The sequence below is a fragment of the Bos taurus genome, chromosome 9 (genome assembly GCF_002263795.3).
Source record: "Bos taurus isolate L1 Dominette 01449 registration number 42190680 breed Hereford chromosome 9, ARS-UCD2.0, whole genome shotgun sequence".
Taxonomy (NCBI): domain Eukaryota; kingdom Metazoa; phylum Chordata; class Mammalia; order Artiodactyla; family Bovidae; genus Bos; species Bos taurus.
Genome location: NC_037336.1, coordinates 68,449,835 through 68,461,980, shown reverse-complemented (window position 1 = coordinate 68,461,980; position 12,146 = coordinate 68,449,835). Strand labels below are relative to the sequence as shown.

Below are 12,146 nucleotides of genomic sequence, written 5' to 3'. Positions count from 1 at the left end.
GAGGAACCTGGTGGGCTACAGTCCGTGGGGGTTGCAAAAGAGTCAGATACAACTTAGTGACAAAACAGCAGCAGCAGCATGCTACCTGGAAACCCCTTCTGTCACATGCTCATCAGAACTTGCCTCCTCTAGGAAGCCTCCCCTGATCTGTCTTCCAGGCTCAGACAGTTCCATTCTTTTTAGTTTCCATAACATTTATGTTCAACTGCTCCTAATAAGTTTGTACTTCATAGTACTGGCTAGCACTGTGATCTTGATCACTGTCTGAAAGATCCCGTCAACTCTAAAATCATACTATTCTATTGTGCTGCTTTAACATTTTAAACATGACTGTCTCACTTCTCCAAATGAGCTATGGAGTCTCAAAAATATGTCTCAAATATTTTTTCTCATGTACCTTCTCATTCCCCTTCTTCTTACCATATGTATACACAGTTCACTGCACACAGCAAACGCCTACATCCAGTCAAATTTACACAGTGACCAATTTGACCTTGCATTTGTTGGGAAATGATATATCACTCATATTTCATCAGTAAATAACTCTAAATATTTCATCATTTAGAGCATCTTCAAGTACGGACATTTATAGCTGGAGTGTATTCTACATTCTTGCGACATTGAGCATGTGCTAATGCTCTTCCTCTATGTATCTATTTCTTATTTATCATATTTCTGGGAAAAGTACCTGCATGTATAAAGGTAAATTCAGGCCATAGCAGCTGGCAAAGGTCCCTTCTCTTCAACTGAAATCAGTAACTAAAATTAAGCCCTCCAAACATCTGACTTGCTGACGTATCTATCCTGCGTAATGATAGAGATCCTGCACTGAGGGGAAAAATCTACTAGGTTATTGAGTTTTCTGCCAAAGCCAGATACAGTCCTGCTGGACAACTCTGTTCAGATGACCTGCTCTCAGCTCCCATTCAAATGTCTAAACGTTCAACTCACAGTCTCCCTTTCCAATCATATGCCTCTGCTGACTTCCCCAAGTCTATGGCCCAGAGTTGAAATTGACCTTGCCCTGCCGGAACCAGGATGACTCCCTGAAGACTCAGGATGAGACTGAGCTACAGATAGATTTCAGTTTCCATGACAGCTCCTTCAACTTCCAGTCTGGCTCCAGGAGCTCAGGCAAGTAATTTAACCTCTCTAAGCCTTCATTTCCTGGCTCAACAACCAAAAAAAAAAAAAGCCACAATACATCTCCTCCCAGGACTCTAATGAAGATTTGGTGAGATTATGTATAGAAGGCACATGGCAGGTGCTCTACAAATGTTAGCTCTTTTTTCCCCAATAGTGCCTGACAACTAATAGAACTCCGTCTCCCTCTAAGGAGCTGCCCATGCTGTATTTGTATTGACTTCCATCATGAAGGATATTTAAAGCGAGGCAGATGGCAGAGTTCCTGGCCTCAGATCAACAATCAAGCTCTAGTTGTTCTATTGATCTGCCCACCTGTTCAACTTCCTGAGCTGTTCCTACCCACGTTCCTCACCGCACCCAAACCCCAAGCCAAGAATCTATGCCTGTGCCTTTCTTACTCAGGCACTAAGTTTGCTACTGAACCCCGATGCTCTACCTCTTCACTCCAATAGCCTCCATTCCATCCCCTCTGTCTGGCCTGTATTCCTGGCAGTCTGGATGCCCATCGGATGGTCCAGTTTGGCACTCATCCTTCAATTTGGCCTGATGTACTGGATTTTTATCTTGACTTTGAGAGACAGTGTTGCATAGTTTAAGCACAGGCTTTTGTTTCAGATTGCCAGGGTTTGAATCCACTTAATGACCGTATAACCCTGAGCAAGTCATTTACTTCCCTTACTTTCTGTTTTCGCATCTTAGAGGGCTTTTATGAGTAATGGATGTAAAGCATGTAACATGGGACCTGGCACAGAAGTTAGGTCTTTGATAAATGTCAGTGCTACACATATAAAGGCTTTGCCCCCAGGATGTGTGGTGGCTACAGGACGTCTCTCGATACAGCCCGTTTGCTATGAACAAATGTACAACACATAGTCACTTCACCTACTGACCCAGCCTACCTTCTGGTCTTGTCCTTCCCGATTTGTTTTATCCTTCCAATACTTCTGTCAACACAAAGGCTCCCTAGTCCTCATCAGACCTTCATAAAGTTGCTCACACAAGCCAATATTTTATTGGGACCAATCATCTTCGGCCTCCTAAGCGATAACCCTAATCTCTGCCCACTGCTTCCTCTCTGCCCAGTTCCCACAATCTCAACAAATCTGTTTAAAACAATAGTTGTATGTTCATCACTTTACTTCCTCGTTCAAACTGTCACTGTGTCACTAGATCTTGTAATGCCCAAAATAGGGGGTCTCCAATCTCATGATCCCAGGATGACCAAGGCTTTTGAAAATAAAATCCCTAGGCTGAAAATAGGGCACAAGGGTGTTTCCTAAAAGCACATGGACATGGATAAATGGTGGGTTCCTCACTCCGTAATCCTCTGGACCCTATTACCAAACTCTAGACATGGAAGGAATTATTTCATCTCATGACTTTGCCTTGGCTGGGAGGAAGGTCCCATTTCTGGATTTTGCATGGCCTTGGGCATCTGAGTTGCCTCTACACACAAACTTCACATCATTGTCCAGGAGGCTATTCCCCAAAAGGAGGGAGCAATCCTCCCCAGTAATAGACATGCTGTTTTTGATTGGCAGCCTCATAAGTTTGGAGGATCTATAAGCTCTTGACAGAACCGTCAGTCATGGTGCCCCTCCCAGTCCTTTGCCCCACTCCACCACCAGCACCACATACAAACAGGGTCGGGCACGCCTTCCAGTCCAAATCTATTTCAGCAGAACTCTTGGTTGGACACGGAGACTGAGTCAATGACCGCCAAGCACAACCAATCAGAGACCTTTTAGAAGACTTCCATAAATGGGACCTGGAAGAGACAAGTCTTCTCTTCTTATGGATCAAAAGCCCATGAATGCAGGTTTGGTACCACCAATGCTCACCTTTCTCAGCATGTGAAACACATGGAAAGGGGCCTCAGAATGAAGCTGATTCGGAAAGAAGAGAAACTGAGAAATGGGGAGAGAGGGTGTGTGTTCCAGCCATGAGGCTCTGTGTTCCAGCCATGACTAAAGCAAAGTTCACCTTTGGACTTTCCAGTCACATGAGCCAATAAATATACTTTTTTTTTTTTTTTGCTTAACACAGTTAAATGTAGGTTCCTCGCGTGCATAACCAGATGAATCCTGATAACTCTCTTCTGCAGGAACACAGGGTAAAGGGGAGGGGACTTGACCTCCATTAGTGTACTTTATGTCTGGAGCAGAGTGACAAGGACACTGTAGAAAAGAACTTACATGTCCACATCTTCCCACTTTGCTCACGCTCCCATGAATTTTGTGTAATTTCACCTCTGGTGACAAAATTTCCAAAGAATAACTTGCTACTGGAACATATTCCATTGATTAATAGTACAATGGCCCAAGAATGCCCATCTTTATATGAGAATTTTCTTTTTCCAATTGCACTCAAAGTTTCTGGAAGAGTCTTATCCATGACTGTAATACTCAAATCACCAGAATTCCTGCTGGGGATGGGAAGGGGAATGAGATGAGGAGGAAGCCCTGAACAGGAGTAATCAAACTAAAGATTAACAATCAGAATTTCAGATGTTTCAGGTCTTAATATCACAATTGGAGATTCTTAGCTTCCAGTATAGGCTTCCCCAGTGGCTCATCAGTAAAGAATTTGCTTGCAATGTGGGAGATGTGGATTCAATCCCTGGGCAGGGCAAATCCCCTGGAGCAACCCACTCCAGTATTCTTGCCTGGTAAATTCCATGGCCAGAGGAGCCTGGCGGGCTACAGTTCATGGGATCACAAAGAGTCAGACACAACTGAAGCAACTTAGCACGCACACATCTTCCAGAATATAACCTAAACTTTTCCTCATACATTTGAAACGCCACTAAAATCTGATGCCACCCATATTTCTGTCTCCTATTTACACAAGGTTTCCAAAGTGTGTTCTAGCTTCTCTTGTCTCTACAGATCCTGCAAAAAAGCAATGGAGCATACTGGCACAAACATGCTCTGCGAAATTAGTCCTGGTTTCATCACCTTTCTACTTGAATAACCTCTTGGAAATGTAAAGAAAATCAACTGCCATTATTTGTGAAAATTCACTGAAAACCATCAAGGACTAAGTGAATGTTGCTAATTCATTATTTTGTTATCTATTTTGAACTTGTAGAATCAGTGATGGGCCAGATGTTCAGTCTCCTTGACCTCCTACTATCATGGTCATTACTCTTTCCCAACATCCAATGCAGTCTCCAGTCTGTCTTCTCCCAACCCAAACTCTGCTCACCACACCAGCCCCACCACATCCTGATTTCTCTTCATCATGCAGCATTCTACAAAGAGGATGAAAAGACCACAGTCCAAAGTCCTTGGTCTGCCAAATGAGAGCAGAGAGACTGAAAAGCCTAGAAAGGTATCCAAGGCCACATAACCAATATCTCAGCCAGGATAACAACTTGGGTTTTCCAGCTCCCCATCCAATGCCCTTGGAAATCCAGTGTGGACCAGACCCCTGATGCTCAAGGACCATTGCAGATGCTCAGTGATCTGACACATTTCCCAGTCCTCTCCCTGTCAGCCTGCAAACTCCCAGGAGGAGAGGCTAGTTTGCCACCAATCAGCAAACCTAGCACCATGACAAGGGTTCACGGATGTTTTCTGAATGGCTGGACACATACCAGATCTTAGCATACAAAGCATATCTTAAATCCTGAAACAAATACCCTTGACAAAACTGCAAATCATATATCCCTTAATAAAATGAAGGGTCCATCTTAATGCAGACACATTTTTTCCATCTCTACACAAGTTCTTTTCCCAAACGTGCTTTGTTTGACTGAACTCCTCATGCTGTCTCTCATTTAGCGAAAGTAACATGAAATGAAATTTATTTTAGAATTGCCTCCTCTTTTAGACTCTACATTCTATATGATAAGTAATAGGTATTACCATGAAGACTTAATTTTATCGTCTACCAATTTTGTTGAAGAAACATAAAAAGTGACATCTGTTCTTATCTTTGTTCTTATCTATTTTCTTAAATTTCTGTTCCTTTATGCTGAGATTTATCATGGGAATAAGAAAATTTAAATAAACGGTTTGAATCCTCTCCCCCTATATGCTAGTAGTTATCTTTGTCCAGTGAGCTGTTGTCAAAATGCTGAAGCTACAAAAGTTCAAGTATAGCAACCTCTTGGAATGTTCGAAAGCATCACTAGTAATTCCTCTAAATTGGAATAAAAAGAGCAGCCATGACACTTTACAGTGACCTTTCCTGAAGAATCCCTTCCAGAAAGCCTTTGGATATTACATATATTTCCCTGAACCTGACTCAGAAGCAACAGGTTAAATCTCTCTGTCAGCTGCCTGCAAACCATACAGATGCTCCCCATACAACTCTCTTTCACTGAAAGCTTCCCCAGCCTAGGATACAAAGCTAATTATAACCAAGGTTACAAATTATAGTTAAATCATCTCACAATAATGAGCTCTATACTAAGACTTCATTAGAGAAAAATCATTCCTAACACTTCAGAAGACATATTTTAAGAGTTAAAAAAAAAAATCTCAAACATTAATTTACTTAAGAGAAACATTATTTTCTGTTAAGAACAACTCCTTCACTTAAGCTGTCTGAGAAGCATGAAATTAAAGTGTTTCATGCTTTAGTGGCTGCTTCTGTATAGGGAAAAAGTAGTGGAAAAACAAAGTAAGGTTTGAGAAGTTTTGAAGTTCAGCCTACTTTTCACGAAATGGTGATATGTTCCGGTATTGGTGGCCAAATAACAAACTGAAGGTCATTTTACGTGTTTCTGTAATGCAAGACATGACAAGCCAGCAAAGTTAATAGCTTTCACAGAGCTGTTAATATTTGTTCATAATTTTGTAGTTCTTCATAAAGAACTACAAAAAGTGTACCTTAGAACTTGGTTTGACAGCAAAACCTAAAGAGTTCAATATTCTTACTGACAAATAAGATCAATTGTCAATTCCTGAAATGCTTTCTGTTGTCCACAAGTACTTTTGAAGGTCTTTAGGAAAAAAAAAAAGGTAATAAACACTTAGGTCCAACATGCATAGTCCAATACCAGGCTAAGGTGTACTTGATCTGACTTTAGTGAGTAAATTACATATATGGGAAGCATCTGACTTTCTGGCATTGCCTATGCCTGGTACTGAAAAATGAGTTATTCTGATTATATACACCATTCACACACACAGACACATACTTCTCAGTCGAAAACTAGTGGCAGTAAATACCCACAGAGAGCCTGTACCTACAAAATGTGAAATGCTGGCTTGGGCAATTAATTAGAGCAAAAGAATGATTAATGGAGCAAATCTTGCAAACGCTCAGCCCTTTCTCTTAAGGACAGATTATATACGGAGAAGAATAGCGCTGAATTGGGCAAATAATTGCTTCGCCTCTCCATTTTGTCTATGAAGATCCTACCACATACAGATTTTGCTTTAGGAAACCCTGACCACACTTTGCTTTTGCCAAGAACTACTATAAATTAATACTGTGGACATCTTTACAGAGAATGCTGACTCTGGAACGGAGACAAAGGAGGGTGTAGCTTGGAGAAACCCAGCCAGCCGCTCCAAGGCTCCGGGGTCCTGGGAGGCTGCCCTACACCGCTCCTCTTGCGCTCCGGGTACTGGGGAGTCCAGAACTGATGGCGGGTTTGGTTTATTCCCCAAACTTCAGGAGTCAGTGTTTATCCTAACTCTGGGGGCCGAGGTGGCGCGGGGAGGGAGAGGGTGGTGAAGCAGCGCCCGGTTTCAACTGCACCGATTGCCCACCCACCTTCCCATCCCTGGCTGCGTTCTTTTCTTCCCTCCTCACCTGTCCCGAGCGCGGGGCCTCGGGGGTCCAGTCGCCTCTCACGGCTCTCACTCCCGGAGCGGGTGGGACGTCGGGCGCCTCCCGAGCAGAGCGCAGGAGGCAGCGGGGTTGGGGGCGTCAGCAGAAACCTCCGCAGCCTTGGGCAGCCGCGGTCTCCCTCCCCATCCCGGCGGGGCTCGGGCAGCGGACGCGGCGCGGCCACCGCGGGCGGATGAGTCAGGCGAGGGGGCGGACGGCGAGGGCTGCGGGAGGGCCGAAGTGGGTGGGGGCGGCGGCCTCGGGGCTGGGGGCGCGCCGCTGGCTGTGCCAGCCGCGGGTCGCCGGGCCGCCGGCCGCAGCCATAGGGCTCACGGAGTCCGAGCGCTCCTGCCCTCGGTGGTCACCCGGCGCCGTGCGCCGGGCAGCGGACAGGGACTCTCAGCCGCACAAGACAAAAGACTCACGGGGGCTGAGAGGAGAAAAGTTTTCAGCAGTGCTCAGATCCCCACTGAACGGATCCCCACCGACCTCACGCTCCAGTCGCAGAAAGAGGAGTCTGGGGGCGGCGCGTAGGGTGCCGGGCGGGCTTCCAGGAGCGTGGCCACGCGATCGCGACCCGGGTGCGCGCGAGTCTCTCGCTGCCCACGACCGGTAGGAACTCCCCAGGCCCTGCCGCCCCCACTCTAGCCGCCAGCCTCCTCCTTGAGGATGCAGACAAAATCCAATCCCCCTCCCCCGGACTCCCAGACCCCAGGAGGCGTACCCTGGCCTCAAAGTTGTACTTGAAGTGCAGGGATCACCGCAGACAAAACCTATCGTTGGGAACAAAATACCCGCTTTCTGGGGCTCTTCTCCCTGCTGGAAGCCCAGAGAGTGGAAAAGAAGACACCCACCAGCCGGGCGCGCCTCTCACTGGAACCCCAGGATTCGGAGCCGGGGTCCCACCAGCCCCTGCACCAGTGGGGAAGCCCCGGCTGATTCTGGGTATTCCTGGAGCCGACGCTGCAGGACTCTCGCTCCACGCCCCTCGGACTCGCTCTTATCAGACGCTGCCTGAGCTGGTCGGGGTCCCCCTGGCGGGCTGCGCGAGCGCTGCGCGAGCGGAACCAGACCCGGCGTCTACTATCAACACGGCCCTGGAGCGCCCACCCGATCTAGCACCGAAAAGAGCCCCGCGAGAGTGGCCCGATATGAGGGTCATGGGCAGGGCGGACGAGGGCGAACCGGATCTTTGAGAGCTTCGGTGAGCAGTACTTAGGTTCAACTGTAAACGTCACAGCCAAGGAGGAGTATGGGTTAATCTTCCTTACCCTCAAACATCCAGTAAGTGGGGACTGTCCCCGATTCACAGAGAAGAAGGTTATCTGACGTGTGCGTGTGTGTGTGTGTGTGTGTGTGTGTGTGTGTGTATGCACGCGCGCGCTCAGTCGTACAACTCTTTGTGACCCCCATGGACTGTAGCCCACCAGGCTCGGTGGAATTTTCCAGGCAAGAATACTGACTTGGGTTGCCATTTCCTCCTTCAGATGATCTTCTGATCCAGGGATCAAACCTCGGTCTCCGTGTCGTCTGCATTGGCAGGCGGATTCTTTACCACTCTGCCACCTGGAAAGCTGCTAAAGGTTATACTAGGTACCTCCTATTTGGCAGAGACCAAACTGTTGATTGTATATATGCAGGTCAATTCAGTAAATAAAGTTTTATGTAAAACGGGATTACCAGATAGTCCACCCACGACCCTGCCATGTACAGAGCATACAATCCCCCAGCGCTGGGTGTAGGGTGTACCTGTGGGTCTCCTGAATATATTTAAGCTAATGACTGGAAGACAAGTATGGCATTCTAGTGCAGTGAATTTGTGTCTTTCAATGTGCAGTCTGCTGATTTCATTTTCAACAAAAATTTGTTTCTGGATGTGGGAAATGTACGAGAAAAAGAAGAGAATTCCATGAAAAACTTTAACATTAAAAAAGAATCTTGGATATCAGATTTGGCAATGAGGAGAGACTGCTGTAGAAATGGATTTCTTTGGTACACTTTTCCTGTCTTGACTAGAAGCATTGGGAGATTTGACACTTTTAGTAAAAATTTCACAATCAAAATGTTAAAAACAAAACTAAACACTAAAGGGGTTGGAAGTTGGAAGGGGTAGAGAAATGAGTCACCCCTGTAAACCATTTGTAAGTTTTATTTTTGCCCCACCTGTCTCTATACTCTTTAATCCACAGCCACCTGCTCAACTTGCTTAGGTGTTCTCACACATTTGTGCAGGCATCCCATTCAAGGGCTGTGATTCCAAGGGGCCTTCCTTTTAGTTGTAACCTCTTCAATTCATAACAAAGTATCTTGAAACCACATTTTTCTGTACAGCCCCTGAGAGATATTTCCTAATTATGTTTCCTAGTGGCTTCCTAGGAAATGAAGAATCGGCACAAATGATCAAGATCATCAAACATCACATCCTAAGACAAGTAGTGGCACATTTAAAATGGTCATCTAACCATTTCACATTCTGTAAGACTGAACCTGCCTCAAAGATGAAGGCCTTGAAAGAGGCGTCAGCACATTCTTTTGGTCATAAATACTGATGATTCATTTTTGAACTTAGATTTCAGTGATCCAACTTAAAATAAACTATGTAAGATCACCAAAGGATAATTATTTGCATTTAAAAGAATTACTATTAGTCCCAGAAAAAACAAGGATAAAATATTCTATAGAGGATTGTTTGTAATTCAGTAGACCAAGCAACTTCCAAGATAAATTCTTGGCATTCTCATAAACTCTTCCTTGGCATTGAGTGCTCAAAACAAACTCAGGTAAATTATTTAATCTCTGCTAATGGGCAGTATCTCTCCATGTTGAAAAAGAGCAGTGAAAATACCATGCCTGTAATGGGTTTTGAATTTAGCTCCATATCCTCCTTTGAGGTAATGGATGGCACCTCTCACCATCAAGCTGCACTGCACTTCACACATAATATTTTTGGCAGTGTCCTTCTGAGATGCATCAATTTGCACTAGAACAAGCCCGTCTTACAAGAGTGAGTAATGGGAGCAAAACAATCACTATAATTCAAATTCAACTAAATACTAATCGAGGGAAATGAACCCTCATTTCTCCCAACCCTTAAGTAGGAACAAATCTATTTCAAAGTATTCTGTATGTCAAAGTATTTTATTTACAAAGTATTTTTTGCAAATTAAATGAAGTAATACATGTAAGACTCTTTTAACATGTGACACAGATCCTCATCACATTTTTGGTTACACACACACACACACACCCAAGCTTGTCTTAATGCTATTAATAGAGTAAGATGCTTCCTCTGGAATTTAGAATTAGCTTGAGAAAAATGTTGAAATATGCAAACCAACATTTTTGTTCTTGGTACACTACAAATGTACCAAGAATTTACAAATGTACCAAGTAAGCCCAATGGATGGCAACACATTTTAAATGAATTGATTTTGAAAACACACATTGGAATGGAAAAGAACAAGTATTCTTAAGTAGATCATGTAATAAGGCTAAGGGAAGACTGGTGAAGTTTATGTGGGATGGTACTCATTTGCTTTTGCCATTAATTGTAGCCCATAACATCTCTAGATCTGAGCAAAAATTCCTCAACCAGAAAATAAAAATATCTTCAATGGCAAACAAATGGAATTGTTTGCCAGATTCTTATCTGAATTACTCTGCTCCAGCTGTGAAATAGATTGATAGTCGTAAAGCCCCTGAGGAAGCTTTGCTGTCACCCAGAGTAGCCAGCAAAGTAAGGGGTAAAGAAGGACAAAGTCAAAGAAAATTGTCTATTTGAGTTTATCCTAAAAATATGGTATTAGGTAGAAAGAATCCAGAAGAAAGTAAAAGATAGCAGAAATATATTTAAAAGTAAAAATTTTAAATCATTTCAATTTCACTCTTCTTTTGAGTAGCATTTTGCTGTATTTTAAATTTTTCTCTCTCATTATGCATTGGCTAATAGTTGAGTAGATTTAGTGGCAGAAAGACGCTGCTAATTTCTGTTCATCAAATGTGCAAGTTAGATATCTCAAATAGATACTTTATAATATTGAAGCTAATGCTATTGCTTAAATATTTTATGAATTCCCTATTTGTCCTGATTAGATTCTTTCTACCTGAGGAGCAGTAGCAGCATCCCTTTTTAAATTGCAGAAGCAGATATGCTCTCTCCTTTCTAAAGCCCCAGTTCTTTCCTCTGGATATATTTGCACGTACCTAAAGGGTACGTACAAATCCAAGAAGCAGTTTTTTTTTTTTAATAGTCTGTCTGTGCATTTTGTTACAAGAATCTACCCACAGAAGATATTAGAGATTTGAGAGAAATGGCAGAGGTGGCAGTGTGGCACGCCGGGTCCACTGTCCATGGTACTGAAACAGTCAAGCGGCATTAGCACCTGGCTACTCAAAGTGTGGTTGGAGGTTGGGCAACACTGACATCACTGAGGAGTTGTTAGAATAGTAGGATCTCAGCTCCAACCCAAACCTCTTGAATGATATTCTTCAACTAACAACATCTTCAGGTGATTAGTCTACTTGTTTAAACTTGAGAAGTGTTGCCCTAGGACACGATTTCCACCACCTTTGACTTCCCTGGTGCCCTGCTTATATCACCCCTCATTTCAGTTCTCTCCAGATACACACCCCAAATGTTGCTCTTTTAGCTACATTTTTTGGTTATGGTGGCGTGGTGTTACCCAGAGAGCACAGGCTTTGTATCAAACAACTAGGTTAAAATCTTAACTTGTACTGACCATTCTAAGCTTCATGGCTCTCATTCATAGTGTCAATAATTATAGTATGCCCTTATAATGCTGTTTTAAGAATTCAGTGATGATAAAATAGTATTTGTAAAGTACTTAGCCTGTTACATAGCAGATATTTAACATGTCTCTCAACCACTGTGTGAAGGATGCCTTCTTAGCATAACACTCCTAGGCATAGAGAAAATTTATTGTAAAACAGTTTAGTCTCTGATTTCTGCTCAATTAAATCAACAGCATGTCACATACATATTAAATTGATAATATTTGATAAAATTGAAATTTTAAAAGTACCAAATCTTTCAGTTTAGAGTTTTTACAACCGTAATTTATGGTCTGGAGTAAAGAAAGATAATGTCTTTCTTGACAATTATATTAGATATGTTTTTTATTAAATTTGAATGAGATAACTTGGCATTTTGATATCAAACATGTTTACAAATATCTGGATGTCTTAATTATACT

At 43.3% G+C, this 12,146-nt stretch overlaps 1 protein-coding gene across 3 annotated transcripts in view; it reads right to left on the bottom strand.

Annotated features, from left to right (window-relative positions):
* The window catches only part of TMEM200A (transmembrane protein 200A), an 86,519-nt gene extending 78,646 nt beyond the window's left edge, over window positions 1-7,873 (bottom strand). The window contains exon 1 of one of the 3 annotated variants that reach the window (XM_024996988.2): window positions 7,788-7,873. The gene's annotated coding sequence lies outside the window, so the exon portion shown is untranslated. Of the gene's footprint in view, window positions 1-6,915; window positions 7,426-7,657; window positions 7,740-7,787 lie in introns of those variants that run through there. The other 2 variants (XM_024996987.2, XM_059889889.1) reach the window with 2 other exon arrangements.
* Between the last annotated feature and the right edge of the window lie 4,273 nt (window positions 7,874-12,146).